Source organism: Macrotis lagotis, chromosome 5, assembly GCF_037893015.1.
Source record: "Macrotis lagotis isolate mMagLag1 chromosome 5, bilby.v1.9.chrom.fasta, whole genome shotgun sequence".
NCBI classification, from domain to species: Eukaryota; Metazoa; Chordata; class Mammalia; order Peramelemorphia; family Peramelidae; genus Macrotis; species Macrotis lagotis.
The window spans coordinates 204,336,541-204,355,067 of record NC_133662.1 but is presented as its reverse complement, the minus strand read 5'-3'; the positions used below and the strand labels follow the sequence as shown (position 1 = coordinate 204,355,067).

The 18,527-nt window shown below is 35.0% G+C and overlaps 1 pseudogene; it reads left to right on the top strand.

The window, feature by feature from the left end:
• Nucleotides 1-16,124: 16,124 nt before the first annotated feature.
• LOC141490020 (ubiquitin-ribosomal protein eS31 fusion protein-like) lies at nucleotides 16,125-16,669 on the top strand (annotated as a pseudogene).
• The last annotated feature ends 1,858 nt before the right edge of the window (nucleotides 16,670-18,527 follow it).

Below are 18,527 nucleotides of genomic sequence, written 5' to 3'. Positions count from 1 at the left end.
GAGGAATATCGAAGATATAATTCATCTGAATTTAAGCAGAATATTTGAAAAAAGGATTTTAACATGCCTCTGAGGACAAAAATCAGAGAAATATCATGTAGTTCATCTGAATTTAAATGGATTATATGATTAAGAATTTCACCATACCTCTGAGGACAAAATGAAAAAAAAAGTATAAAGGATAATATCATTGAGACTACCTATAAAATATGGCCTTAGTATAAATATAGCAAATTGCTTTCAATAATTGGCCTGATATCCTTTAACTTAATTGTTTTCTTTCTCAAGTGATCCCAGTCCATTCCATATCTTCCAACAAATTAAAGTCTTTGTCATTCCCATGCCTTCATTTATTTCAATTTTACCCTCTCTATTGCTTCATTTTATATTTCCTATAATCATGTCAAATGTTCTCTGTGTCCTGAAAGGGAAAATATAAACAAATAAACAAAAACTCACTTGAATCTTCCATCCCTGGTAACTATAATTTTATCCCTTCTGTCCTTTGTAAATAAGTTCCTTGATAAAGTCATCTTAAACCATATTTACCTATCTATTCATTCCTCTCACTGTCTTCTTAAAACCTTACAATAGGATTTCAGACCTTATCATTCCACTGAATGAAACTGGGCACTCCAAAGTTATTAAAGATCACTTATTTGCAAAATCCAAGGACTTTTCCTCAACTCTTATTTTCCCTGACCTCTCTGCAGCCTGTGACACTTGTCTCTTGGTTATTCCATGAATAAGACATTCTAGCTTTCAGCTCCATTCATTCTCTCTGTTTGTCACCCATGCCTGGAATGTTTACCTTCTTCTGTTCTGCCTGCCAACCTCACTGGATTTCTTTAAGTTTAAACCAAAATCTCATCTTCTACAGGGAGCCTTTCCCAACTTTCTTATTTCTAGTTCCTTCCCTCTGTTAACTCTTTTCCATTTATCCTGTATATAGCTTGCATTTCATATATTTGTTTGAATATTGTCTTCCCCATTTCATTGAAAGCTCTTTAAGAGTCAGAATTTTATTTTCCTTCTTTTTGCATCTAAAGGACTTAGTAGAGTGGCTGGCACATAGTAGATGCTTATTAAATGTTTACTTATTGATTGATTGAACCCTGGAGAATGTATTTTGAGAGATTGTTTTCAAAGAAAATTTTTCAAAATGTTTTAAAGAATGCCTCCCAGAGGGAGGCAGAATAGAGATGGTGGAGAGAAGCCAGGAGCATTCCTAAACTCTCCCCAGCTTCCCTCAGGAAAAAAACAAGACAAAAACAAAAAAAAAGCCCAATTCCTCAAGCTCCTAAATGAATTCTAGAATGACTGAATCCACAAAAAAGAGAGTAGAACATTTTCCAGCTTAAGATACCTTGGAAGGACTTCAGAAAAGAGTGTGCTCCAGTGGAGGGAGTATTGCTCAGAGCAGGGAGCAGAATACAGTGCAGGGAGAACTGGGCAGCAGGGTTTAGAGGAAGCCAGTGGGAGGCTCTCAGCAATAGCAAAGATCAGTAATCTAGGCTCCCATCTTCTGGCTCAGCAGGTTGGACACAGGGAGTCAGCTGGGAGGACTCTAATACCAGTGTAAATGGCAATTTGTAAGTCCCAGAATTTTTGCCTAGTCATTGAGACTAGACTGGGCAAAGCAAACTTCTAGTATTGGAGGTCCCAACATGGAAAGTCTATGAGTAGTCCCCTCCCCTAATAGAAGAAAGCTGGAATAACACCCCTTGTGACCCAGGAGCAGAGTTCAAAATGAGGAACAAAAGTCATAGAAAAACCCCCGACTATAGAAGTCTAATTTAGTGAAAAAAAATGAACACATCACCATCACAGAAGAGAATGGCAAAGAATGTGTCACTTAAAGATTTCCTCACTTCTACCTGTAATCACTTTGTTTTCAGTCAGACTACAATAACATAATATTGTTTGTCCTTCATTTCAAAGAAGGCCATGACATCAGGGGGGTGAGGCCATGATAAGCACATGAGTTAGATTTTAGTCGGGGGGAGTTGTGCTAAGGCACCACCCTCACTTTCTCTTCCAGAGTCATCTGAGGCAATCTGGGTTAAGTGACTTACCCAAGGTCTCACGGCTAGTGAGAGTCAAATGTCTGAGTCTAGATTCAAACTTTTGTCCTACTAACTCCAAGGCCAGTGCTCTATCCACTGCACCACCCAACTGCCCTACAATGACAGCTTTATCCTCAGTGATACAAAGCCTGAAGTAAAGGAAGAAGAGAATGAGGACATAGAGGAGGGTGAAAAGAAATGGTAGTATTTCAAGACTGAGATAATGGATATTGAGGGATCACTTATGGGACATCCTTATTTGGTGACAACTTAAGGAATCAACAATTTGATTTTCATGATTTCTCAAAGCAAAAAAGATTTTACTGGAAGAGAAAAAGTTTGAAAACCAGTGATCTAGATATATATTATGGAACTGTATAGTTGGCAGTGCACTATTCAAAATTTTATCAGTAAATTTAAATGAATAGAAGAATAAATCAACCAAAAAGAATTTATGAAGTACCAACCAGATGCTATTAACTCTTCTTCAGGTGCTAAAGAAATAGAAAGCATATTTACAGAACTTTAGAAAGCCTGAGACTATGAGGGGTATTTTCAATGTCAAAGAAGAAGTTAAACAGATTTAAATAATTGAAGATCATAGAATAGGGGAGAAAGTATGTGTTTTAAGGAAATATCTTAATACATTTAAAATAACTTATGTACAACTGCTTAAGTAGAACAGACTTGACAACAAAGAAATCTAAGAAAATATCATAAGGTCACCATGAATCCTAGGTATTGTTACTGGGGAAATTTGTGTCACCAATAAGATTGAGAGGTCTTGAAGGTAAAAGAATTCAAGTTTAGCCGTGAAGTTGAAATAAATTTAAAATTTATTGTTCAAGTCTGCAAAGTTTATAGATTAAGATTTTTTTTCCCTTGAGGACAGTGGTGATGAATAACAAAAAGCTAGGCAAGGAGAGAGAGAGAGAGAGAGAGAGAGAGAGAGAGAGAGAGAGAGAGAGAGGTAAGCAGTCAGAAGCTCAGATTGGACTGAGACTCAAGTACATCTGGGCCAAGAGGGGAGGTCCAGGATGGATTTTTATAGTCTTGCCCACTCCCTGGGCATAAAAGGACCAGGAGAATATGGGCAAAGGGGGAAATCCCTCCCCTTCTACAGGACTAAAATCAGGTAACAGGGTGTAAGTGGGAGGTGGGGAGGAATGAGATGAGGTTGTAGATTTATATTTAACAATGGAACAATAGGAATCAATTTACATCTGATTAGGGTCAGACAGGCATAGATAACTTTCCTTACTAGAGAATATTTCTTCTATGTTTCTCCTTCTATAGTATGACATGCCTACTGAAATAGAAAAATCTTTGGTTTCATTAATAATTATGTGATTTCCACCCTCAAAGAAGATGTGGCTGTGTTCTCCCTGTTTCCAGATAATAGAATAGGTAGAAAGAGATGTGACTAATGATAGAGTGCACTGGAACTTTTGGAGAAGAATAGGAGAAGAAATGAAAATGATAATTATCATTGCAATATTGTATTTGCCTTTAAAGCTGTTATTCTTTGTCAAGATTAAAATAGAAAAGACTATTGTTTTAGGACATTAACATAGATTTCAGGACATGATTGGACCACAGAGAAGATAAGTGGATTAGAATCTGTGACTATGATCAGAATGAAAATGAGAGGGTGGTAAGGCAAGATTGGGATGGAATGGCCTTCAATGAATCTAGATCTTGGGTAAACCAGGGACTCACAGACCAAGTTGAAGCTTCATATTTTGTTATAAGGCATTAATTTGTTCTCTCTAGTCCCAGGTTGTACCCCTGCTACTCAATGTTTGGAGGTGTTTTGCATTTAATAGATTAAAGTTTGCCATTAAGAGAATGAGCAAATAAATGTTTATCTGTCCTTCATTGATCTATTTATTTATTGTAGTCATGTGTGGAGATTAGGAATATGTACAGGTAGCAAAGATGTGATGAGGAGGAAGAAGCAGTCTCATGGCATAGAGGGAAATAAGAATTTAATAGAAATATTAGAACAAATAGAACCTAAGTATTTGATTTGTAACACATTATCCTTACAAATAAAAATAATCAGGTAGCAACCACTCTGTCCTCCAGTAACTTCACTGGACATTTTATGAAGGAGTGAGGAATTGATATATAGTGAACAGAAAGGTGGCCTTAGGATCAGGAAAGTCTGGATTTAAGTCACACTAACTGTACCTAAGGAATATGTGATAATGGGCAATTTAATTTCATAGTATCCCTATATAACTCTAAGCCTTTTGGATGAAGAATATGCAGATATGCAATATTCTCAAGTCAATGAAATGATAGATCCAGTATAAAGCAATAAGAGTAGGGCTATTAGAATGATATGTGGCAGCTAGGTGGCACAGTGGATAGAGCACTGGCCGTGGAGTCAAAAGCACCTGAGTTCAAATCCAGCTTTAGACACTTAATAATTACCTAGCAAGCCACTTAACCCCATTGCCTTGCAAAACAATATAAAATAAAATAAATTAAATTAAATTAAAAAAGAATGATATGTGGCAAGAAACCATAAAAAGTATCAGTTTCAATTGAAAAAGGCAAGTCTTTGGGGAGAGAGAGAATATATAAAAGTGTTTGAAGGGATAATATGAGGAAGAGTGCTGTTCTAGCAGAACTAGTATGATGATGTTTGTTCTTCATTTTCCAAGAAGACCACAACATCAGGGAAGTGATGCCAGGACAAGTACACGAACTGGATTTGAGTGAAGGGGGACTGTGCTATGTCACAAGACTCGCTTTCTTTTCCAGAACCATCTGAGTTCAGTGGCCAGATATAGATCATGACAACTGGAGATGGTCTTGGATGTGAGGCAATCAGTATTAATTGATTTGGTCAAGGTTGTTGCTGGGGGTTGGTATGCCAATTTAAGATTGAGAGGTCTTATATGGTGAAAGAATTCACACACAACCGTGGATTCAGGATTTATTATACAAGCTTGCAAAGGGTACAGATTAAAATCTTTTTTTCCTCCTGGAATAGCAGCAGCAAGCACATTGTAAATTGCCAGAGGGCAGGAGAATAACAAAAATTAGACAAGGTTTGTTAGACAGACAGAGAGAAACAACCAGGGAGAGATTACTGAGCAGAGACTTAAGGTGAGTCTGAGAGGTTTGAGTGAAAGAGACAAGAAAATAAAAGAAAAATAGCCAGGAGTCCTGGCTAAGGGGGAAAGGATAGAGAGTCATAAGAGCTGGCTTAATTTGGCTAAATGTATAGAGGCCCTTGGTTCTCCAATGGTTGAGGCCAGGAGCACATGGCCTGGCTTAGAAAGAAAGTGAGAGAGATAGCCATCCTTGCAAGGTGAAGGTAGGGTGAAGAAGAGAGAAAAGGAGGGACTCTTTTCTTCCAGATAACTTAAATGTACTTCTATAGTAGGTTGAACAAGGGTGGCACTTGGAGAGTGGTCTAGCACCTGACTCCAGGTATTCTTCAATAGACAAGCTATGTACTTATCTTTCCTGTCCCAAGGTGTGAGACCCCTAAGTCCAACATGTCATTTCTTGTCACACCAGAGCAAGTTTGACCCAACAAGGGCCATGGTCAAGTAGACTGGAAACTGGAAATTAGAGGAAAGGGAACAAGCTAAGGCCTTTCCCATCATGACAAATTCACATTTAACAATAAAGTCACTTTGAACAACAGATTTCTCCAGATAGGCATCGGTAATATTTTTCTTTCCACAAAATTTGTTTCTAATCACAATATCTCCTACATCTACAACTCCCTGCATCAAGGTCATAAAGCTAAGAGTCAAGTGTCTGAGGCTGGATTTGAACTCCTGTCTTCTTGACTCCAAGACCAGTGTTCTAGTTTGAAGGTGATAGATTTCAATGCAATTAAAGCTCATTTCCTAGCTTGGCCTAAACTACCCATTAGAACTTGATTCTGTAAAATGATCAGTAGTAAAACTGAGTAATTGGAGATATTGCACTTCTAGCCTAGGAGAGATAGGGACACTCAGTCTGAGAAATACCCAACCAAGCACCAGTACCAACACCACCATCACAACAACAGCAGCAACAACAACCTCACATAGATTGGATAAGGTGATATGGACCACTAATCCAATCTATGTGAGGTTGTTGTTGCTGCTGTTGTTGTTGTGATGGTGGTGTTGGTACCTGAAATCATTTTTCCTTTCTAGTCTTTAAAAGAAAGCAAGGCTTCCATCATAATAGGTAATTCTTCTTTGGATTTTATAGAAGTAGACATAAAAGAACCACACAAAAGAAGACATGGAGAGATTACAATTGTCTCTGGTGGAATCCATACCAATGAGATAATGGAGCTCTCTTAGCAAATAACTAAATGAAATATGCAACATTGAGAGTACCTTCCCACTTCAGTAGCATACTTTGCTGTAGGGTGACTTAACTGATTCAGGTTTTTGTCTAACTCCCTGACTTAGACCATGCTTGTTGCAGTCTTTTTTGAAGCTTACAGATTTCTCACCTCAGGTGGCACAGGATATAAGAGGTTGTTTGTCTGATTTACTGTCACACTGTTAAAGTCATCAGTCCAATCTAGCTGTGCCTATAACACTTGGGATTTCACTAGCTAAACTTGCTTAGTCCTGCAATTGCATTGAGAACAGAGGACTTGAGTCTTTGTTTCTTTTTCAATCTTTTAAAGCTAAAATTAAAATTGTAATAGAAATGGTATCTTTATAGCCAACGTACCTATGAGATTATTTTTGAAATAAAAGATGAATGATTGATTATTCCTCCAATTTGCAGTCCTTTCTTGATTTTCTAGCCCCAGTTTCTAGGACAGGAGTATACCTCCAACTCTTTCCTCTTCCCACACTCTCCTCTGTAGTATGGGGGATTATTTACCTTTGAGTAAAATAATCTCTTTTATTTAGTCTGATGTCATTCAGATTCAAATACTGAGTCCATTATTTCAGAATAATTAGAACTTTTGTATTCTTTGAACACCCATAGCATCATTGGAATAGTTCAACAGTAATTTGTACATAGGGAAGAGCAGCTAGGTGGTACATTGGATAAAGCTTTAGCCTTGAATTCAGGAGGGCAGGAATTGAAGTCCAGCCTCATACACTTGACACCTACTAATTTTGTGACCTTGGGCACGTCACTTAACCCTGACTCCTTCACACCTAAGGCCATCTTTAGTCATCCTAATTCATATCTGGCCACTGGACCCAGATGGCCCCGGAAGAGAAAGTGAGACTGGTAACTTAGCACAGTCTCTCCTCACTCAAATCTAACTCAATCACTTGTCATGGCATCACCTCCCTGATGTCATTGATCTGTTTTGAGAACAAATGCTATTATTATAATTATTGTTATATTTTTCATCATTATCATTATAATACTATTATTATAATTATTATTTTCCATAGGGAATATCTTTTTAACTTTGAAAATGTCCTAGTTTTCCCTGTATTTTTGTTCTTCGATTGTCAAATATGAGAATTCTAGCTAACCAAGTACTAATTATGGGAGACTGTGGTGACCTGACTTTTTTGAAATTTTCCATTTTGAGGATAGGAGAGGAGAAATGAGGGGAAAGAACAGTAGAGAAGAACGTGGTAGCCTCTACACTTGGGTGCATGGACAAAACCACACACATCAGAAAGGAAGAGAGGAACAAAGGAAGAAGGAAGGAAGGGAGGAAGAAAAGAAGGAATGTGGGCTGACCACATTGTTTGAATACCAAATGCACATATATCTCAAAGGCTATTTAATGGAGAACTCGTGCAAGATGGGAGTTCATATGATGGTTAGAAGAAGCTCTTCTAGGACACTTTGAAGGTCTATATAAATAATTTTGGAATTGATTGTGTGATAAAGGTAAGGGTAGCAAAAGATTGTCCAATATGCTATGTCCAAATCAAAGAAGGCCTTGTGCTCTATTAGCAAAGCTGAATTGAAGAAGCTCAGAAGAAATGTGAGATGTACAAACTTAGAGAATCTTCCCCAAATGTTCACATGGACTGTTTGTGCCTAATTAGAGGCAGAATATTCTGAGCTTGTATTGTTTGGATCAGCCACAGTTGAACATACTGTAACTTGACTCTCACATAATGTAGGAAGCATGGAAGGAAGGGAAGAAAAGGAAGGAAGGAAGGAAGGAAGGAAGGAAGGAAGGAAGGAAGGAAGGAATGAAGGAAGGAAGGAAGGAAGGAAGGAAGGAAGGAAGGGAGGGAGGGAGGGAGGGAGAGAGGGAGGGAGGGAAGGTGGGGGAGGGATGGGGAAGCAAGGAAGGAAAGAAGGAAGGAAGGAAGGAAAGAAGGAAGGAAGGAAGGAAGGAAAGGGGGAAGGAAGAGAGAAAGAAAAAGAGGGAAGGAATGAAGGAAAGGTAGGAGGGAGGAAGAAAGGGAGGGAGAGAGGGTGGAGGGAGGGATGGAGGAAGGGATGGAAAGAAGAAGGGAGGGAGAGAAAGAGAAAGAGAAGGAGAAAGGGAGGGAAGAAGGAAATATACCTCATGTTCAAATGATGACTCAATGATTCCAGAGATAAATATTGTCTTATAAAAATGAATTAGGAGCACATATGTTCCAAACTGATACATTTATGAACTTATACCGTGGAGTTCATTTGGTCATATCACTCAAAATATCATAAATATATATATATATATATATATATATATATATTTATGATGTTTTTCCTAAAAGAATACATTGAAATGAACCTAAAGATTTTACAAAGCACATACCAAAAAAAAATCTTTATTTGAGGAGTGTCCAGCTATTTCAGCCTTTATTAAGCAACTGATAATCTGATTTATTGGTCCATGGCATTAGAAAAAAATCAATTTTTAAAATATAATTGTATTGTTCATATAAGTTCATGTATTTTGCTCATATTTGCTCAATATATAGGACTATTCTTCTATGCCTTCTAATTAATTAACAAAATGACTTCTTTTCCAAATTTTCTCTAATTTTCTTTTCTCACATTGAAATGATTTTATTCTTGGTATATTTAATATTTAGTTCTCTATATTTTCTTCCTTTTATTTGATGATCTCATCTTCATCTCTCCCTTGCAAATATTTCAATATTCTCCAGAAACCTAAAATAGATTTTCATTTATCCTATTTTCTCAAAGACATAGCTTTATAAGTCAAAGTTATTAATAAGTGAATTTCAAGGGTATCACTTTTTCCCCCTGATCTTTGACTAAATCTTGTTAAATTTTCATGCAACATATGTAAGAATCTCAGCAGCCTTCCCATTTCACTAACTGAAGAAGCAGGGGGAGTTCAATTTCTTTGAGTCACTCAGTCAAAAGTCTTTTGTCCATCAGTGGGTTGTTTGAACTCACTGATAATGTCCTATATTTCCTCTGCCCCCAGCTCAGCATGAATCACAGCAATCACCTCAAACCTTTCTTTGCACACCAGGTCCAAGCTACTTATTCCCTCCTCCCATGTCTAGTCCTGCTGGAATCAGATAGGAAACTTTTGAAAGCTTACCAGACTCCACTGGTTTTTGTGTCTTTTATTTATTCCACTAGGAATTCCGGTGAACCTGATTTGTTTCAAACCTCCTTGTCTGTCCCTCTTACACTGTATTTCTCTTTGAAAAAACTTGCTTGCTTTATATTCCTCTGCTTCTTTCTTCTTGTGCTGTGCTATGTCTTGGGGTGTTCTACCATCTAGTTTTATCAGTCTTCCTCTTTGGAAGCATCATCCATCATATAAGCAAAATACGCACATACATGTGTATGTACATATGTGTTTATGAACACACATATATATATAATTTATGTAATTATATATAATTTATGTATATATGTAAATATCTTATCTGTCTTGTTTTGTCTCTCTATCACAGTTGTTTTCCTGATGACACTCTCTTTAGAGTGTGAACTCCTTGAGAGCAGGAATATTTTTTACTTTTCTTTTTATTCTTTTAGATTTAACAGTTCTTAGTAGATGAAATTAAAAAAAATTGTAATTGTCTGACTCTAGGTAAAACTATGATTTAATGTTTGGCAATTACAGTGAGAGTAATTCAAATAAAGTCTGAAGTTCCAGGAGAGAATGGACTAGATAAAATCTAAAGTCCTTTTCAATTGTAATAAACTCTTTGATTCTGAGTTTATATTTAATAATCACACTTTATATGCTACAGGTGTTGTTTCAACTTCAAACAAAATCCATCATTCCAAGCAGCAGGACCCTGTAACATGACTTCTCTGTATATATTTCAATGTGGACTATAAGTCTGAACTGCCTGTTGAACACCTTACCACAATCATTTCACTGAAATTACCTGGCTTTTTTGTATCTTCATTGGTAGGAACTCATGTCCAATTCCTGTTAAGAGTTCTTGCTAGGCTGAGTATACTCCAAGGGTCTCTTACCTGCAGGAAATCTGAAGAGTTCAGGGGAAACAATAATGTTATATAAAGTTATGGCAGGAAGATAGTCTTCCTCCCTTGTGTTTGTTCTGGCTGAACTTTACATCATTCTTTAGTGGACAGCACTTGCCACATTCAAGTCAATAGAAAGGTCCATGTGTATACATGTATTGGTATCTGAAAAAGTGGTAAGTGAGAAGTGAGTTTTTAATCACATTCTAAGTGTCGAAAGTATTTGGATTGAAGGGGGTTCTGTGTGTGTGTGTGTGTGTGTGTGTGTGTGTGTAGAATATAATTAGAAAAGTTTCTTTTTATTTTCTCTTTTGTTCTGTGTTTGCTAGGACCTGAAGAAGCTGACTAGTCTCAGGATTTTTCTGAGATTATCAGTTAAACTAACACCATCCTTCTCCATTAAAATTTGAGTGTTTCTTGAGAGTATTTAAATTTTTTTTTAAAAAATTCTGTTTTCATTATAAATGTCATTTACTATTAATTTATAATTTTTTACTAAATTTATAATTTTCCCCTCATAATTCATATATATATACATATATGTATATATATATTTCTTGGCACTTGCTTGATTCAGTGGTAAGTTGTACAGCATTCACATTTTGGTATGGGTTGAACTATATGGTCTTGGGGGCAGTAAGGTGGCTTGGTGGATAGAGCATCAGCCTTGGAGTCAGGAGGACTTGAGTTTAAATTTCAGCTCAGACACTTAATAATTATCAAACTGTGTGACCTTGGTCAAGTCACTTAACCCCATTGCCTAGCAAAACTAAACAAAAAAAAACAAAAAACTAGATAGTCTCTTAGGTCACTTCTCACTCTTAAGATTTTGTGATTCTGTAGTCTTCCATGCATTTATTCAAGAAGCATTGGGGTTAAGTGACTTGCCACACAGCTACTAAGTATCAAGTGTCTAAGGCTGGATTTGAACTCAGACATCCTGTCTCCAAGACCAGTGCTATGTCTGGTGTACATAGAAGTTGCATTTGTAGTCATATGAATCTTCAAAATTAATCTTAAATATAAGGTTTTTATAACAAAATGAAGAAAATGAGTACTAATATGAATAAGTATAAAAACCACCCCTCTATTATTGTAGTTTAAAAAACCAGAAATAATAAGTGTGAACTATGATTTCATTAACAAAAGGATATTCTCTGATGAGAATATCCTTCTCTTCAAGGAAGTTGCTTGGGATTCTGAGAGTCACAGGATCATGTAGAGTGTAATGTGTCAAAAATCAGACTTGAAACCACATCTTCCTGAGGTCAAATATAATGATTTCCTCTCTCTCTTTCTATAGCAATGCCATGAAATCTATAAGATTTTTTTCCCTATAGCAAACTTGGGTGGTGGTTATATCCTATGTCTAAAGTCTTTAAGATCTTTCTATATAAAAATTAGAATAATTTTGCAATTCTTAAAGAGATTAGCTGCTTGATCTTATTATAGCCAAGGAGATTTTCTTTTAAAATGATTTTACTTTTTTGTTTTAAATGAGTGTTTATTGATTTCCATTTTTGCCTCACCATAGGTTAAAATGATTTTAATACTATAGATTATGAGTATTCTTCCATAGACCTATACATTTTTTCAGCACATCATTTTATCCAATGTTTGTTTATTTGATTTTCATTGTATTCTTCCTTAAGAATACTTCCTCTTCCATAGAAATAAATAAAAATATATTATAATCCATTTTCTTAAGTAATTCTTTATTCTTGAAAAAAATAGTCTTTTATAGCCACAAGGATACTTCCCACAAGTATCATTCATATTTGATAGTTTTAAAATTATTTGTTAGTCTTGTGTTTTGGCTAGCAAATATTTTAGTTGGATTTGTGTGAGTACTAATTCTAGAAAAGACTTTGATCTTTTTACTGTCTTCATAAATTGGGGAATTAAGAGAGATTATGATCTATAGAGAATAATTTTTTCTTTGAGAATTACTTTCAGCAAAATTTGATAAATTTAAGGAGAAGAACCACTTCTTGGTCTCTATGTTTTTACTTTTCTTTCAAATTATAATTTGTGTTCAGTCTTTTCAATTGTATCCAACTCTTTTTGACCCCAATTGGAGTTTTCTTAGAAAAGATACTAGAATGGTTTTTTTTTTTCATTTTCTTCTCTAGATCATTTTACAGATGAAGAAACTAAAACAAACTTTCCTGATCCTGACTTGTCCAGGATCACTTAGCAAGGGTCTGAGAACAGATATGAACTCAGGTCTTCCTGATTCCAGGACCAACACTATATTTACTGTACCAACTAGCTGTCTGTAAATTATAATCAGAAAAAGTAAATTAGAAGACATATTGCCTGGTGGTAATTCCAGCAAATATTCCATTTGTAATTTGTCCTGATCGTTATGGTCATATCACAGATCTTTTATCAATCTCAGAAGGTCACATTTTCAGAACATATTGTTAAATTGCAGAACTTTGATAACCAGACAGCCAAGATGATGAAGGACCTTGAGTCCAATTAAAAGAAGTGAGGTTGGTTAGCCTGGAGAAGAGAAATGTTGAAGGTGGAGTGGGATTGGATATAAAGGCTGTATACCCTTAACTGGGGACTAGCAATTGTAAAAGTGATTAAATTGGTTTATATTGGCCCCAGAAGGTAGAAAAGGGGACAATTAATTGAAAATTGAAATGAGAGGCAAATTTGAATGCAATATAATATAGAAATTTTCCTAAAAATTAGATCCATCTAAAAATGGAAAAAAGTTAAATTCCTAGTTAATAACTTCTTTCACTCAATATCTGTGAGACCTTGAACAAGTTATTTAACTTCAAATGACCTCAGTTTCCTCATCTACAACATGCAGGAATTAAATGAGATGATGTTTAAATTTCTTTCCATGGCTTTGGATATACTACTAGGCTTGGCATCAGAAGGACTTATCTTCATGGGTCTAAATCTAGCTTCAAATATTTACCAGCTGTGTGACCCTGGGCAAGACACTTAAACCTGTATATTTCAATTTCCTTATTTGTAGAATGTATTTGATAAGGAATTGGTAAACCTTCTAGCGTTTTTGCCCCAACAAAATTCCTCAAACGAGGTCTGGAGGATTTCAGGCATGACTGAACTTACAAACTTACATAATAACAATTTTTTTTAATTAAAGGTAATAGTCTTTTGTCTTTGTTCAAACTCCACAATTCTTTCTCTGGATTCAGATGGTATTCTCCATTGCAGATCCCCCCAAATTGTGCCTAATTGTTGCACTGATGGAATGAGCAAGTCCATTAAGATTAACCATCACTCCCATGTTGCTGTTAGGGTGTGAAATGTTCTTCTGGTTCTGCTCATCTCACTCAGCATCAGTTCATGCAAATCCTTCCAGGTTTACCTAAATTCCCACCCCTCCTCGTTTCTAATAGAATAATAGTGTTCCATGAAGCACAAAAAACACAGTGTGTTAAGCTTTTCCCTAATTGAAGGACATTCACTTAATTTCCAATTCTTTGCCACCACAAACAGGGCTACTATGAATATTTTTGTACAAGTGATGTTTTTACCCTATTTTGCAATCTCTTTAGGGTATAGACCCAGGAGTGGTCTTTGCTGGATCAAAGGGTATGCACATTTTTGTTGCCCTTTGGGCGTAATTCCAAATTGCTCTCCAGAAAGATTGGAGGAGCTCACAGTTCCACCAACAATCCATTAGTGTCACATATTTCCCACATCCCTTCCAGTATTGATTATTGTCCTTTCTGGTCATATTGGCCAGTCTGAGAGGTTTGAGGTGGTACCTCAGAGAGAGACTTTAATTTGCATTTCTCTAATAAGTAGTGATACCCTAAATATTTTTAACAGAACAATTTTTTCCCAGAAACTAAAAGACTACCAGTCATGAAATTCCAGTCTTCAAAGAATTAAAGATAATAGTCCCTCAAAATTTAAAGTTCCTCAAAAACTGAATAATATACATGCAGAGGGGGTTATATATTGCCACCTAAGAACAGCATTCCAGAATCATGGAATAACATAATTTAAGAGTTGGGACGTATTTTGGGGGGACATTTATTAAATATTAGAATCAGAAATCTACTCATTTGGCCATAATAGGACTTTTACTAATTCATTGTTTAGTCAAACCAGTTAGATTTTTTTATTTCAATATATTTGAAGATTAAAAAAAATATAAATAGCTGCTTCATGGAAAATACACACAACCATCATGTGCCATTTTCTACTTGTGACATCTTTATTGATATAAATTGCTGCCTTCATCCCATTTCTCCTATTTTCATTATCATCTTGTCAGGACTGGTTTATTTCCATGGAAATCACCTCTAGTGTGAGAGAAATCTTTATCACCCACTCCACAGTAAGTATTTTTAGCTAAAGATTTAACATTGTTCCCAGGAAGAATTTCATAATATCCCTTTAATTCACTTTTCACTGAGAAAATATGAATTTGAGAAGAGATTAGTGATAGTAAATTTTTCCCCTGTAGTAATATCTGCATTGAAGTTAGAACTAAGTTGAATCCATATAGTTCAAGATATTTAAAGAAAATAAAAAGAGAGAATAATGAAAAAATCTTCAAAGTTCATCGAATTTTATAGATGAAAATGGAATCTAGGAACCATCTTAATTTTACAGATGTAGAAACTAAGGTCAAGAAAAAGTCAAGTAACTCATTCTAGTTCATACAGTCTAAAAGCTGAAAAGTTAAAATTTAAACCCATTGCCGTGACTTCAAGTCCAGCATTATTTTAATTACCCCTTCTTTGACACTTTTTTAAATACAGACCATATAAAGTAGAAAATAAAAATGGAAAAACTAGATTAAAATCCTGCAAAAATGACACTGAACAAGGAATTTGATATCTTTGGACCTTACTTGAAGAATAAGGGATTTGGATTCAACACAGTTATAGTTGTTTAAAAAATTGATCCTCCTTTTTCTTCTTCTTCAAATTCTACTATCCATTATATATATATATATATATATATATATATATATATATATTTATAGATAGATAGTTAGATAGATAGCTATAGATAGCTATATCTATTGGTATATATATATATATATATATATATATATATTGTTTTGACCAGTAGGTGGCATTGTTGAATTCCATAATGCCTATTACATTGTTTTTAATTGCCAATAATTATTGACAATAGTAGATTAAGGTTTTTGATATGTTATGTAAATGTAAGAAATTGAGTTTCTTTTAGGATCACAGGGAATAATTCCCATCCTTGCAAATTTACAGTAAGTCCTGATTTAAAATAAAACATTATTTTTTTCACTTTAAATTTATTTATTTAAAAGAAATATATTTTCAGTTTCAGAATTTCTATTGAACTAATAAATAAAAGCAAGAGCTGGTTTTATGCAAATAAAATAAAATTGATAAACCTCTGTTCAATTTGATTAAAAAAAAGAAAAAAGAAAACAAAATTGCTAGTATCATAAATGAAAAAGGTGAACTCACTACCAATGAAGAGGAAATTAAAGTGATAATTTGGAATTATTTTGCCCAATTCTATGTCAATAAATTTGATAATTTAAATGAAATGGATGAATATTTACAAAAATATAAATTGCCCAGGTTAAATGAAGAGGAAATTGAATATTTAAATAACCCTATCTCAGGAAAAAAAATCATCAAGCCATTATTGAACTCCCTAAGAAAATATCTCCAGGTTTCGGATCCACCATCAGCGGGTGGACCCAGCGGCGCGATGCAGATTTTCGTGAAGATGCTGATGGGGAAGACCATCACCCTCGAGGTTGAACCGTCTGATACCATCGAAAATGTCAAAGCCAAGATCCAAGATAAGGAAGGTATTCCCCTGACCAACAAAGATTGATTTTTACTGGCAAACAATTGGAAGATGGACGGACTTTGTCTGACTACAACATTCAGAAGGAGTCTACCCTTCATCTTGTTCTGAGACTTCTGGGTGGTGCCAAGAAGAGAAAGAAGAAGTCTTACACCACTCCCAAAAAGAACAAACATAAGAGAAAGAAGGTTAAACTTGCTGTTCTGAAGTACTATAAGGTTGATGAGAATGGCAAGATTAGCCGTCTTCGACGGGAATGCCCTTCTGATGAATGTGGTGCTGGAGTCTTTATGGCTAGCCATTTTGACAGGCATTATTGTGGCAAGTGTTGTCTAACCTACTGCTTCAACAAGCCAGAAGACAAATAAATGTATATGTGTTAATAAAGAATTCAACTATTAAAAAAAAAAAGAAAATATCTCCAGGGCCAGATGGATTCACAAGTGAATTCTATCAATTTAAGGAACAACTGGTTCCAATTCTATATAAAGTATTTGGAAAAATAGGTGAAGACAGAATTCTGCCTAACTCTTTCTATGACACCAATATAGTGCCGAGACCTAAACCAGGAAGAGTTAAGACAAAGAAAGAAAATTATAGACCTATCTCTCTGATGAATTTAGATGCAAAAATCTTAAATAAAATCTTAGCAAAATGATTACAACAAGTTATCACTGGGATAATATATTATAACCAAGTAGGATTTATCCCAGGAATGTAGAGTTGGTTCAATATTAGGAAAACTGTCAGTATAATTAATTATATCAATAGCAAACCTATCAGAAATCATAAGAATATATCAATAGATGCTGAAAAAGCTTTTGACAAAATACAGCACCCATTCTTACTAAAAATGCTAGAAAGTGTAGAAATAATGATTTGTTCCTTAGAATAATAAACAGTATCTATCTGAAACCATCAACAAGAAATATATGCATTGGGGTTAGGCTAGAAGCATTCCCAATAAGATCAGGGGTGAAACAAGGTTGCCCACTATCACCACTACTATTCAATATCATATTAGAAATGTTAGCTTCTGCAATAAGAGAAGAAAAAGAAATCAAGGAATTAGAATAGGGAAGGAAGAGACAAAATTCTCATTCTTTGAAGATCACATAATGGTATACCTAGAGAATCCCAAAAAATCATCTGAAAAGCTACTAGAAATAATTATCAAATTTAGCAAAGTTACAGGATAAACTCTCATAAATCCTCAACATTTCTATATATGACTAGCAAGATGCAGCAGAAAGAGCTGGAAAGACAAATCCCATTCAAAGTAATTTCAGACCGGTATTTTATAGGTTTGATAGGCTTGCTATTGATATGATTAATTATACTGACAGTTTTCCTACCTGTCAAGGCAGACTCAGAAACTTTTTGAAAACAATTACAAAACACTTCTCACAAAAAAAGAATCAGACTTAAATAACTGGGCAAATATCAACTGCTCATGGATACACCAAGATAATAAAATAAAAATGACAATTCTACCAAAATTAAACTACTTGTTTAGTGCTCTACCAATCAAAATTCCCAAAATTTACTTTGATGAGTTAGAAAAAAATTTAAGTATCTTCATATGGAGAAATAAAAAGTCAAGAATCTCCAGAGATCTAATGAAAAAAAGTGCAAAAGAAGGTGACTTAGCCCTACCAGATTTATATTATAAAGCATCAGTCATTAAAACTGTCTAGTACTGGCTAAGAAATAGAGTGGTGGGCCAGTGGAATAGACGAGGTGCAATAGCAGGAAATGATTATAGTAATCTGCTGTTTAACAAACCCAAAGAGTCCAGCTATTTACATAAAAACTCTTCTTTGATAAAAGCTGATGGAAAAATTGGAAGTTGGTATGGAAGAAACTTAGATTAGACCAACACCTCACACCCTATACCAAGATAAGATCAAAATGGATACAGGATCTAGACATAAAAAACAATAATATAAGCAAACTTGAAGATCAAGGAATAGTTTACCTGTCAGATCTATGGAAAGGGGAGCAATTTATGATCAAGGAAGAGATGGAGAAAATCATTAAAAACAAACTAGATAATTTTTATTACATTAATTAAAAGTTTTTGCACAGATAAGATCATTCTAGCCAAGATCAAAAGAAATGTAGTAAATTGGGAAAAAAATTTTACAACTAGGGTTTCTGACAAAGGATATACAGGATCAGACTAAGGATCTAAAATATATCTAAAATATACAGATAACTGAGTCAATTTTTTAAAAAAAAGACAAGCCATTCCCCAGTTGACAAATGGTCAAA